The 13,260-nt window shown below is 41.6% G+C and overlaps 1 protein-coding gene across 3 annotated transcripts in view; it reads right to left on the minus strand.

Annotated features, from left to right (window-relative positions):
• The window catches only part of ACAN (aggrecan), a 91,987-nt gene extending 79,319 nt beyond the window's left edge, over positions 1 to 12,668 (minus strand). For all 3 annotated transcript variants that reach the window (XM_016428331.2, XM_016428329.2, XM_016428330.2), the window contains exon 1: positions 12,213 to 12,668. The gene's annotated coding sequence lies outside the window, so the exon portion shown is untranslated. The remainder of the gene's footprint in view (positions 1 to 12,212) is intronic.
• Between the last annotated feature and the right edge of the window lie 592 nt (positions 12,669 to 13,260).

Raw genomic sequence — 13,260 nt, forward strand, 5'->3', positions numbered from 1 at the left:
GTCTGGCTCTCTATTCACTGAGCCACCCAGCTGCCCCCTTTTATTTTCACAGAAAATAGAGGCTGCCACATTCCTGGACCCCATACTCAAATGACTAGAGACAAGTGAAATGTGTCTCCCCTTCAGTCTCAGACTCTGCCTTCCTCTAGAGCAGGGATTCTTAACCTGAGGGTTTGTGTGTGTGTGTGTGTGTGTGTGTGTGTGTGAACTTTAAATCTCCCTCTCTCTATCTCTCCATGCATTTATATATATAAATTTATTTCTGTATCTATATCTATGAATATCGAAGTCCATCTCTATATGATAACTACATTTCCATATAGCTCTTTATTATACTATTATACTATTATTATTATATTATACTATTATACTTTATTATTTATTATAATATATTAAAATATAATAAAGTATAATATTTATATTATACTTTATTATAATACTATATTATTATTATTATTATACTATTATACTTTATTATACTATTATACTATCTTGTGCATTTTTAAATTTTATTCTGAGGAGTCCATAGGCTCCACCAGCCCTGCTAAAGGAACCCATGACCCATGTGAGATTAAGAACCCTTCGCCTCCAGTAAATGCATAAATAAGGATTTTCTAGAACTCCTTTCTCAGCTGGACAAAACAAGTCTTCCATTTCTGGTGTCCAGGCAGGCTAAGAGGAACTAAAGTCTCAGCCAGGGGTTAGGATATAAGTCCTTACCCAGACATTTAGTGCTTTGGGACTGTCTCCTTTCTTGTTTGCCACAGGTAAAATTTATGGCCACAATGTTCCAGAGACAGTTTAGTTTTCCAGAGAGAGGCAAGTCTAAGGGTTGGCAAAGTAGGCAGCCATCTAGAGCAAGACACTCACTGTTTCTGTGGAGTACAGTGAGATGATGACATGTACATAATAAGGACATTTTCAATATTACTTTTTTATAAGCATATACTTCTTTGTTTAACTTGGTTCTGAGGCAGAAAAGCAGTAAGGGCTGGGCATGGGGGGTTAAGTGACATGCCCAGGGTCACATAGCTAGTAAGTATCTGGGGTCAGATTTTGAACCCAGGACCTCCCGACTTCAGGATCTGTGATTCTCTATCCACTGAGCCACCTAACTACCTCTGAACACACATACTTTTAATGCCCCAAAATCCCATCTTCTGCTATATGATGCTATTAATTTTGTAATAAGTTGTCATGTGTGTGACAGTGATGATGGAAAGTCCCCAAATGGACAGTACCTACTCTCTGAGCCTTCACATTTTCTCTGTCTGTCGCTCCTGCTTGGAATGCTCTCCCTCCTTATTTCTGCCTCTTAGTTTCCCTAGCTTCCTTCAGGTCCCAACTAAAGTCCCATTTTCTACAGAAAGCCTCTCCTAATTCCTCTTAAGGCTAGTACTCTCACCCTTGAGATTATCTCCTTACAGCCATCTCCCCTATTCAACTTGGAGCAACGTGAAAGATTTGTTGTTGTTCAGTCGTTTTCAATCATGTCCACCTCTTCTTGACTCCATTTGGGGTTTTCTCAGCAAAGATCCTGGAATGGTTTGCCATTTCCTTCTCTAGCTTATCTTACAGATGAGGAAAATGAAACCAAAAAGGTTTTAAAAAAATGACTTTTCCAGGATCATATAGCTAGTATATATAGGAAGTCAGATTTCCAGACCTGGAACTCTATCTGAGAGCAAAAACTATCTTTTGTCTTTATATCTGCAGAGCTTAGCAAAGCCCTTGGCACACAATAGGTGCTTAATAAATGCTTGTCAACTTGAATTGTCTGAGTCACCCCACATATACACCTAAAATTTTTGAAACTTGCATTCATCTTATAAATGCCTTATTCTTGCTCTGCTTTTAGCAGAGATGGAGGATAAAGGAAGGAATCCATGAGGGTGGGTGGTAGACTGTTGCTCTTAACATGCAAATATGTTTTATGAGTCCTGAGTTGAGATGTTAAAAAGGCATAGAATGGTTGGGGAAAGCATGCTACTAAGCAGATTGGGAGAGGGCCAAAGGTATAAAATTGTGGAGAATTAAGGCTTAAAAAAATTTCAGTTAATATATGAAGCCTATGAAAACTATTATAGCTAGGGGGTATAACCTTAAAATAGAAAGAAAAGGAGTGATTAAAGAGCCAGGCCTGGAGACAAGAGGTTCTGAGTTCAAATATGGCCTCAGTTACTTCCTAGCTGTGTGACCCTGGACAAGTCACTTAACCCCAATTACCTAACCCTTATCTCTTCTGTCTTGGAACTGATAATTAGTATAGATTCTGAGGCAAAAGATAAGGATTTATTTTTTAAATATATCTATTTATATGTATATAAAGAAAAAAAGAGAGGAACATTTGGATTCATTGGTGAAGCTAGAGAGGACTTTAAAGACCATCTAGTTCAACCCATTCATTTTATAGATGAGAAAATTAAGGTTGAGGGGGGATAAGTGACTTATCCATGGTCACACAAGGATTGTTTCACAGGTGGGATTCAAACCCAAAGCCTCTAACTCCCCAGCCTGAGCTCTTTTCACCATATGGCACTATCTCCCAAAAGTGTTTGCCTTTAACAGATACTTATTGTTTACTTTTGGCTAGTCATTTGGGACACAAAGTAAAAAAAATGAAACACCTCCTTCCTTTAAGGTACTTATATTCTGTTGCACACAGAAGCATAATGAGAATTAAGCAGTGAGAGGGACAAAGGAGAGATCCTGGTGAAGCGAATGAAGCACAGTGCCTGGCACACAGTAGGGGCTTAATGTTTTTTCGACTGACTGAAGTGAAGGAATATTGGAGGAGGGAGAGGACACTTTTAATTGGGGAGTTTGTAAAGACAGCATAGAGATAGGGTGTGAATCAAGCCTCAAAGGAATGGAAAGATTCTGAAAGAGACAAGGAGGATGTTTATTCCAGGCATGAAGGACAGACTCTGGGAAAGTATAGAGGCAAAAGAGGGAATGTTATTTTTTAAGAAACAACCAGAGGCCCCATTTGGACTTTGTTCACATTTGTGTATGGATAATAATGTAGATTGAGGATGGAAGGTATATTGGATGAGCTGGATCAAGTAGGACTAATGGATTAGGCTAAGAAATTTATATTATATCCTAGAGCCATGTTGGCGAACCTATGGCACATGTGCTGGAGGGAGCTGTTCCCTTCCTCCTCTCTGTGTGTGCTTAAGGCCATTTCTCATATGACCCACCCCTCTGCCCAGCAGCCCAATGGGAACACTTCCTTTCTCCCCTGTCTGAGGTAAGGGGGAGCCTCACATAGGTGTGAGGATTGTAGTTTGGGCACTTGGTCTCTAAATGTTTCACCATTACAGGCCTAGAGGCAGTAGAAAGTCATTAAAGATTTTTGAATAGCAGAGAAATAGGGTCAGCCTTGGGCTTTAGCAAGATTATTTTGGCAGCTTTATAAAAGATTGATTGGACATAGGAAACGACCAGGAGATAGGAGATGGGGAGAGCAATTAAAAAGCTATTACAATGGCCTACATCCTAAATTCATAGACTTCAAGTTGGGAGGTCCTTAGAGTCCTTAAGTACAGCTTCCAGATTAGTGGTGATAGTAGTTAAATTAGTGAATTATAGTATAGTATATGTATATATATACATATAAATTATAGTATATATATAAATTAGCGAATTATAGATAGTAGATAAATTAGTGAAAGTATAAATGCAGGGCAGGGGTTGGTTATAAGAGACATGGGGCTAAACCCAATAGGTATTGTGAAATAATTGACTCTTTGCTCTCTCACTCAAATATGGAAAAGTCTCTGAAGTTTTGGACCTCAGGGATTTGGAGGATGATTGATAGAAATTGGGAAGTTGAGACATCTAGATGGAGACACCCACCAAGTAACTGGAGACATGGCACTGGAACTTGGGAGATAGATTTAGGGCTGGATTTATAATCATATTGATATCTATAGTAATAGATCTTTCGGTCTATCTGTCTCTTGATCTATCCATCTAATGTCTCTGCCTATTTGTCTGTGCCGGATCAATCTACCTTTATCTACATAATCCATCCACTTAATAGATTTGTCTGTTTATCTGTCTATCAATTAATCTGTCTCTCTAGAAATTTGGGAGTGATGAGTATAGAGGTGATAACTGAATCCATAAGCATAAATTCAGTCACTATGGCAGTGCTAGGGGATGTTACTTAGGGAGTGTCATTTGTTAGGAGAATGGAGGGGAGAAAAATGAGGATGTGGACGATTCATCTAGATTCATTTCAGAACACATTAATTGTGTTTTGTTTTTTACTAAATACAAGGCATTGCATTATGCCCTAGAAATACAAAGGCAAAAGGCATACTGAATACCTCTTTTTATGTACTGATATTTTTATCTAGGTACAATCAGAAGAAGATGAAGGGGCAAATGTCACCGGAAGGAAACCTGAGAGGGATGTGTGTGTGTACGTGTATGTATGTGTGTGTGTGTGTGTGTGTGTGTCGGGGACAGGGCAGACCTCTATTTTGCCTGGGTGAGGGAGGAGGTCTCAATAGGTCGATTGTGACCCTCATGAAGGGAGAGGAGGCTGTCTCCCCAAACCTGGAATCCTGAGCAGCTGTCCAGAAGAGCTGCTCTCTCAGGATGGCTATGTTCTCTCACTTTTGTATCTGTATCCCCAGCACTTAATATAGAACTTGGCACACAGCAAATGCTTAATAAATGCCTGTTGACTGATTGATTGATGCTAGTAGACTATAATCCAGGGACAGGAAAAGTGATATCTAGGGAACAAGACCTGTCATAGGCCAAAGAGAAAGGCATGGGGGGAGGGAAGTCTCTTACTTTCTTCAGAGACCAGCAGGAGGCTAGATCCATAATTCCACTTGGTCTTAGTGTGTGGGAGCAGCACACAGTAATCAGAATTGTAACATTAAGGGTATAGTCCTAGAGAAGAGATCTAAGAGCTATTGCAACAATACCAGAGTAATCTCCTTTTTATAAGAAGCTGGTTATGTCATATCTCAGCTAAAAAATGTTCAATGGTTCTTCATTACCTCCCAAATAAAGTTCAAAGTCCTTTACTTTGACATTCAAGGCCCTTTCAATATGACAGGTTTATCTCAAATGATTCCTTTTCTTGTTACACTCCAGTCAAAGTGGACTACCCATTGTCCCCTCAAATATGTCAAGGACCCTCTTTTCTCCTTGCCTTCACTCTTATTGTTGCCTATGCCTGGAGGGTTATTCCTTTCCCCTCTTTCCTTGGGGCATTCCTTCCTATTCTTTTTCTTTCTTTTTTCCCCATCTTAGTAACAAGTCTAAGACAGAAGGGCCACCTGGATGCCTCATTCCTACCCATTCTTTAAAGCAAGACAAACATCACCTCTTCCAAGAAGCCTTCTCTGATTTCTCTGTCCAACAGCAAAGGGAAGTCCTTCAGACATCATATAGTTGTTTATTTTGCATCTCTAGGATGTTTATCATCAAAGGTTGTATATTTTAGTTTTTTGTTTTTGCATCTTATCCTTTGTCCATGAGGAAAGGAATCTTATTTGAACTACACTTGGTATTCCTCCCAGTGTCTCAAATATTATGTACACAGTAGGTTTTTAATGAACAATTGGTGAAGAGACAATGGTTTATAAGTAGAGAGGGGAGCAATTAAGTGGCTCAGTGGATTGAGAGCCAGACCTAGAGCTAGGAAGGGCTGGGATCAAATATGACCTCAGATGCTTCCTAGCTGTGTGACCCTAGGTAAGTCATTTATCCCCTTACTGCTTTTCTGCCTTGGAATCAAAACACAGTATTGACTGACTCTATGATGGAAGATAGGAATTTAAAAAAAATAAGTAGAGGGAATCCTAGAATACTTAAACAGTGAAAAAACTAGCCAAGTAATGTGATTTATAGCTATGCGTTACCTCAGCTGTATATAGAGTATGTGTTTGACACTCTTTCTACTGTTGTTAGGTCTAATTGTACACTGGAACCATCTGTGACTTACTGGAGGCAGAATGGTAGTAAGGGTACTAAGAGGAAAATCAAGGAATGGGGATCACTAATGGAAGAAATCTCTTCTCTTTTTAATTCCAAATGGGGTTGGTGGGTGAAATTAAACCCAGACTCTTAGTTTTTTATAATAAATTATCAGCCAGTTCTTGGCTCAAAGTTGTAAACCAAACTGAAATCCTCAGTATGAACTCAGTCCACATTTGTGTATTCATCATAATGCCTCAATTGTAGTGGGTGCTTGATAAGTATTTATTTTGTTGAATGGAATAGATTTGATCCATTCAAGGAGGGAAGAATCATTTTACTGTTTTTTGAGGGCCACCGCTCACCTTCTGAGATATCTATTCAGTTTTCCATATTGACTGCTTCCCTGATACAAAGTATGATGTCTCTATCCATTGGATGGGAAGAGAGATGGAGGATCTGTGGCTGGCCTGATTTGGGCTTTTTCTTGACCTATAATTTCTCTCCAGCAACTACTAAGCATCTTTCTGACCTCTGCCCCCATCCCAGGCACAGCAAGAATAAAAGAAACCTAGGAGGATCTCAGCTTAAGTGACAAGGAGAGATGCCTCAGTGAGCTTCCCAACCAATTTACTTTCAGCAAATCTTGAAATAATTGTTCAAAGCTGCACTTCCCAATGATACCATCTGAATTCCTATGCCCGTGGCTCCTAAGCAGGAGAAAACGGGAAATGGAGGACAGGATTAGCTTGGCTAACCTTCAGTAGATCCCCACCATTAGACAAAACACATTACTTATAGCATTTAAGAGCTTCTATGACCTGACTAGACTTTTCCCCATAGCATTCTTCCTTTCTTGAATTCCAAGATGTTCCAGTCCTCTTCCACTGTACATTTCTGAATGCCAGTACCCCGTGACTTCTTTACATTTCTGCCAATTAAGATGCTTCACTGGAAACCTCTAGGCAGAAAAAGTATACACTAGAAGATCTGTAAGAATACGGCTTCTCACTGACCTTCCTCTTATACCTCCACTCCCCTTCAGGGAGGTCACTTCTCCATCAAGTTTCTCCCTTGATGTCTCTGTTTCTTCCTTTTATATTGCCTATGTCCTAGGACTCTTCTTCCAGACCCAGAATGAAATTATTATTCTCTAGAAATCTACAGGAAGGGGAGGGGTCAGAGAAAACTTCTTTGGAACAATAAGAGCAACAATAATTGAAACTTGTATGGTGCTTTAATTATCCTTCTTATTTAAATGTGTATGGTGCTTTAAAGGGCAGCTAGGTAGTACAGTGAATAGAGAACTAGTGTTGGAATCAAGAAGACTCATCTTTGTGAGTTCAATTATGGCTGCAGACACTTCCTAGCTGTGTGACCCTGAACAAGTCACTTAACATTGTTTACCTCTGTTCCTTATACATAAAATGAGCTGGAGAAGGAAATGGTAAACCACTCTAGGATCTTTGCCATGAAAACCCCAAATGGGGTCATAAAGAATCATGTATGACCAAAATGACCCCAAAATAACAACAATGCTTTAAGATTTGCAAAGTAATCTACATTTCTTCTTTTATTCAAGTTTCATACAGACTCTTTGAGGAATGCACTAAAGGGGCTATCTTCAAACATAAAGATCCAGCATGGTTAAATGTCTTGAAGTGCCAGAGACAAGGTTCAAATCCAGGTTTTCTGGATTCCAGGTCTACTCCTCTATCCACAATACCATAGCACATGTATTCCTAAGACCCCAGACTCATGTTCCGTCACAGGAATTTTCCACCATGGACAACCAGAAAATGTAGCTGGCTGTAGAAGGCATAGATAGGGCAATAGCCACCTTGGCATTTTGAACCTAACAAGCAAAAGGTTCAAGGCTGAAGCCAGATGTTCTTAGTGACCTTCCCTGGCCCTCATCTCCAAGCTCAAATAACCTTTAGAAAGAGAAAAAAATCCACCCCTAAAAGAAGAGACCTTATATGGGGAGAGGTGAGCATTTTTCTTTTTGGTCTTAAAAAGAAAAAAAAATAACCTCAGTGGGAAACAAATCTCCAAATCTTGATGCCCAACATTACACGCACCAAATCCATCTATTCATAAGTTTAACAAAAAGCTTCTTTAGGTTATACTGTAAGTCCATTGAGAGTGAGGAAAGAGGGCCACTCACACACATACACACTCCCTTATACACACAGACGGAGCCACAGATTCCTCCCCCCCTCACACACACACAGATGGGACTGTTCTGCTCGTTCACAAGGAGGCACTGAGTTTTTAAAAGTAAACTCTACAGTTTCCGTTCTTGCCCTGGATTCAACTTTTTTTAAAAAGTAACCGTTCTCTCCCATCTCCCTCCTCTCCATCCCTCCCCTCTCTCCCTTTCTAAGAGCAGTGAAGTCAAAGATTGTGTTATAGCCACTCAGTCACCCTGTGGCCCCCAGGACCTCCTGGATAGAGTTTTAGCACCCTGGAGAAGATGGACTTGAGTGTGGTCAGAGAGTCCAGCAGGCACAAGCAGGGGGTGAAGCCCAACAAAGACTGGAGGGAGGTGAGGAGAAACAGCCAGCATTGCTATGGCTCATCACCCTGAATAGTGGCACCTCCTCCCCTTAGCTCTCACAGCTTTGATGTGCTTAAGACCAGAAAAAAAGGAAAGTTGAAGTCCCTGCAATTAAAGAGAGGGGAGGGGAAGGTCCCAGCACTAAACAAACCACACAGAAAAAGGGTAATAGCATGGAGAAGCAATTGTTTTTATGGGACTCTGGTCTCCCTCTCAGCTTAGTAATTCATTAAAGTTTTCCCTGAGATTTTCCTCTTCATTCCTGTCACACTGGTACTCTGTACATCTCTACATTTTCTTTGAGTTGTTCACCTTTATTGATTCTTTTTCTTTTCACACACACACACACACACACACACACACACACACACACTCCCAACTTAGTTGTCTAGTTCCTAAGCCAAGGAAGAGCCACTTGAGCTCCAGAAAAGAAAGAGTTAAGGAGAGGTTCCTGAGGACCAGCTGGACGTCCTGGCCTGGCTGTCTGCACAAGAGCAGTAAGGGAGCCCAGTGCCTCCAGCACCAGCCAGGAATTCTTAGTGACAGGGAAAACGTCTACTCAGTTCCTCTCGTCCGAGAGGTCCTACAGTAAGTAGCCCAGGTAGGATGTAAATCAGACATTGTCCTATGTTGGGTACTCTCTGATCTTTGGTTCTTAAAGTCATCAGGAAGGGGGAGCATCTGGAAAGGGTTTGGGGGGAATGGCCCAGGCCACCTTGGGAAATAGGAAAGGAAGGAATGAGTAGCTTCTGGTAAGCTCACTTTTGGAATGTGGAGGGCAATTCAACTTTCCAGGGAGTGTGCAGGTGGGATTCGTGGCACAATGAGTGTGCTGGGATAGAGTGTGTGCATTTGTAATGAATATGGGCTGGGAGTGTGTGATCAATGGGTGTGCTGGCTGAAAGGAATGCATGTGAGTAATAATTGTGTGGGTATGCATATAATGCATATTCATGAATGTGGAATTGGATGGAACTATGTGGATGCTGGACAAATGTACAATCATAATCCCCTTCTCTCTCCGTCTCTCTGTCTCTGTCACTCGGTCTCTCTGTGTCTCTGTCTCTCTCTTAAATTCCCACATATAAGGTCCAGATCTAAGATTTTGACAGAAAATATCTATACCTTTGACCTGATCTCTGTGGTGAATTCTACATAAAAGTCCCTCCACTGATGCAGAATTTTAGATCTCATCTTTACACACATATATACATACAGACGTACACACATACATGTACACACATTCATCTATCATATATGTGATAGAGTGGAAAGAGTGATGGATTTGGAGTTAGAGGGCCTTGTTTTAAATTATAGCCCTGTTATTTACTACTTATGAGATACTGGGCAAATCAATAAGCCTTTCTGGGCCACAGTTACCTCATTTATAAAATGAAGGGGCTGGTCTGGATCATCTGGATGGCCCAGCTCAAAATTCAATGATCTTGTGTGTGTATATCTGGACGGAAGACATGGGATGTGTGAGATCAATGTGTTTGCTGAGCTAGGTATGAATGTGTGAAATTAGAGTATGTAATGCCCTTGTAAAAGCACAGTGCTAGAATATTGCAGGGAAGTATACCAAGAGAAAAGCCTTATGGGAGTCATCTTTCTCTCTCTGGTCTCCTTATATCTTCATTTTACTGACCAATACATCAAGGATATTTCCCATGCAATGATTATTTTCATTGGGAATTTTACATTTAAAAGCTAGAAAACAAATGAACCCAAATACAATAGCTGCTTTTTTAAAATGAAGGTTTTAAAATGAGAGTTTTCTGCTTTAAGGTCATTTATTCTTTCTTCACTAAAATCTTTTCAAAAAGTAGAGTAACAACATTAAGTTCTATTTTCAAAGAGAGGCACCCATCTTGAACACTCCTGGCAATCAATATAGCAGTATTCCATTTAAAAAATCCTTTATCTTCTGTCTTACTATCAGTTCTAAGACAGAAGAGCGGCAAGGGTTAGTCAACTGGAATGAAGTGAATTGCCCAGGTCACACAGGTAGTAAATGTCTGAGGCCAGATTTGAAGCCTGGTCCTCCTGACTTCAGGCCTGGCTCTGTCCACTGTACTACTGAACTGTTCACTTTTTGATAGCACATATATCCTGGGATTCAGTGGCAGATGCTTCTGCCTCCGTCACCCAACCCATTACATCTTACCCACTTTACAGAAGGCACTGCCAAGTCACAGAAAACTAGTTATAGATTTCATATATCTTGTCCAACTTCTTTATTTTACAAATGAGGGAACTAAGGCATGGTAGCTTAAATATCTTGTCCAAAGTCAAAATTGGCAATAAATGTCAGCTGTAGCACTTGAACACAGATCCTCCAACTTTCCACTGGAACACACTGCCTCCAAGTGACTTGGACCAGTGGTTCTAGAGGAGGAGTTATAGTCCCAGTGTTTGAACTCAATACCTTCCCATTTACTCTAGGGACCAGGATTGGGAAGGGGTGGTGGTGGTAATGTAAAAACATATTTAATCTTATTTCACATCTTTGTTTTACCTTACCCCCCTCCACCCCCATGCTTGAATTTACACACCTGTTGAAATATGGGATGACAGAGTTCATTAATAATGAAAGTACAGCGGAACCCCATTATGACACAGCTTGTAATTACATGGATATGAATATCACACTTCGGGTCAGATCCTGCCTCCTGAAACCTAACAACCTGGCGGAATGAAAGCCAGATCCCAACAGTGTTCATTCATCTCTGAGGTAGGATCTTAAAAGGGGCCCACCCTGCCAGAATGATGAAGGTTCTCTATTAACCTGAAGGCAATTCTGAAGGAAACTTGCCCTGCTTCTCTTTCCTAAACTCTAACTTGACAAATGGAAGTTCTTGGTGGGCATGGAGATTTTATGTAGGCAAACCTTGGGTACTTGCTAGGAGGACAGCCCTTCTTTTCCTCCATGTTCACCTGCCCATCAATGTTTTTGCCTCCTCCTTTTTTCAGTCCTGTTTGACGGAGCCCTGCTCTTACTGGGACTCTTGGAAGCCTTTTGGTTCTTTTATTTACTCTCATGCTTTTAGCAGAGGAAGCAAACAGAAAGAGGGAGGTTTGTTCCACCCTGTTTCTAAACCCACCCAGCAGACCCTTGGGTGAATTTGTAGTAAAGGGCATTATTATTCTCTATTCTCCTTAATCTGTGGAGCTAAACTTTATTTTCTCATAACACAATTTATTCAGAAAATGAATACATTTTGTCACATTCATGTTCTCTATCCATCTGTCAGCCTGCCTCTCTTCCTACCTCTATCTCTGCCTTTTTTGTCTGTCTCTGTCTCTGTTTCTGTGTCTGTCTCTCTCCTTCTAACCCTCTGTTTCCTTGTCTACCTGCCTGTCTCTTTCTCTGTCTCTCTTACTCTGTCTCTGAGTGTCTCTCTCTCTCATTCATTCAGGTTGAAAATGGGATAAAAACCAATGACTGGGGATTCCCTACACCAAGCACGGGCACTTGCTTAGTCATAGGACATTAGCCACAGCCCCCACCTCTCCTCCTAGCGCCACCGAGTTTATTTTATCCGAAATGCACCAGTAGGTTGGGAAAACTGTCAGCTCCCAAATTTCCCTCTTCCCCAAAGTGGAGAAGGAGCCAATCAGCTTTAGCTCCCAGCCACGAGTGCGTTCCGAGCGCCTGTGAAGGAGAGAGAGAGCCTAAGGGACGAGAAAAGAGAAGAGGAGTTACCTTGGACAGTACAGGGTAGTTCTTGAAGAAGTTAAGTCCCATACACCTGGCAGGGCAATCGAAGATTTCCTTTGAGTGACAGAATGACGAAAAGTCCGTCCCTTCTTGCTCCTGAAGACGTTCTCTTCACAGCCTCCAGAGAGATGTTTCTGTCCTCTAATTTTTGCGCTCCCCCTCCGCCTCTCTAAAAAAAAGCAAAAATCCCTCCCCACCAAGTATGATGCTTCCAGGTTCTTTCAGGCGGTGACAGCAGCAGGAGAAGCAGCAGGGTTAAGAGTCTTGGTCGTGAGCGTGAAAGAAAGCTAAAAGGTCTTTCTGTGTTTTTCCAAACCCCCCAGCCCAACGTCAGATCACTGCCAGTGGCTGAAAAGAGAGACCCTTTAAGACTCCTCCGGTCAGCCTCCTTAAACACCTCCTGGCATGCTGTGTACTCAGGGAGCCACCTCTAGCGCACTTAGGGTAGGTAGGCAGGCAGGCATCGAGGGAAATGACACATAGGGTGGGGGTGGGGGTGGGGGTGGAGGAATGGGAGGGTGTTAGGGAAGAAGGAAAAACCCTCCCTCCTGGGGGAGGGGAGGGGGGAGAGCAAAGTGGGGGGAAGGGGAGAAAAGGATTCTTAACTGCAAAAAGGGAGCGCAGGAGGAGGGCTGTGATAGTTCCCTTTGGAACGCAAAGCTGGTGCAGCAGCACTGGGGAATCTTAAAAAAAAAAAAAGACGAGTTTAAGCTACGAGATTGAAATGAGGAGTTATCCAGGGGCGGGTGCGAAATTAAAAGATCAACTTAATTAAGAAAGAGATATAAGGAAAGCGTTGTAGTAACTGTGTGTCTGCATTGCAGTCAATAGCACTGCAGTCTGAATGGGAATTAACATACTTCTGAGCAGCTGAAAATGGGGATAACCAGATCATCGCGAAAGTTTGGAACACTCCGGTGTGGTTTGTCTGTGTGGCTTAGGGCAGTGGGGGAGGGGAGGAAAAGAAGAAGGAATTTGGGGAGGGAATGTTGAGCCCAAGTGTTCAGGCTGGCGTTGGAGGGTTGGAAGCAGG

Source organism: Monodelphis domestica, chromosome 1 (assembly GCF_027887165.1).
Source record: "Monodelphis domestica isolate mMonDom1 chromosome 1, mMonDom1.pri, whole genome shotgun sequence".
NCBI classification, from domain to species: Eukaryota; Metazoa; Chordata; class Mammalia; order Didelphimorphia; family Didelphidae; genus Monodelphis; species Monodelphis domestica.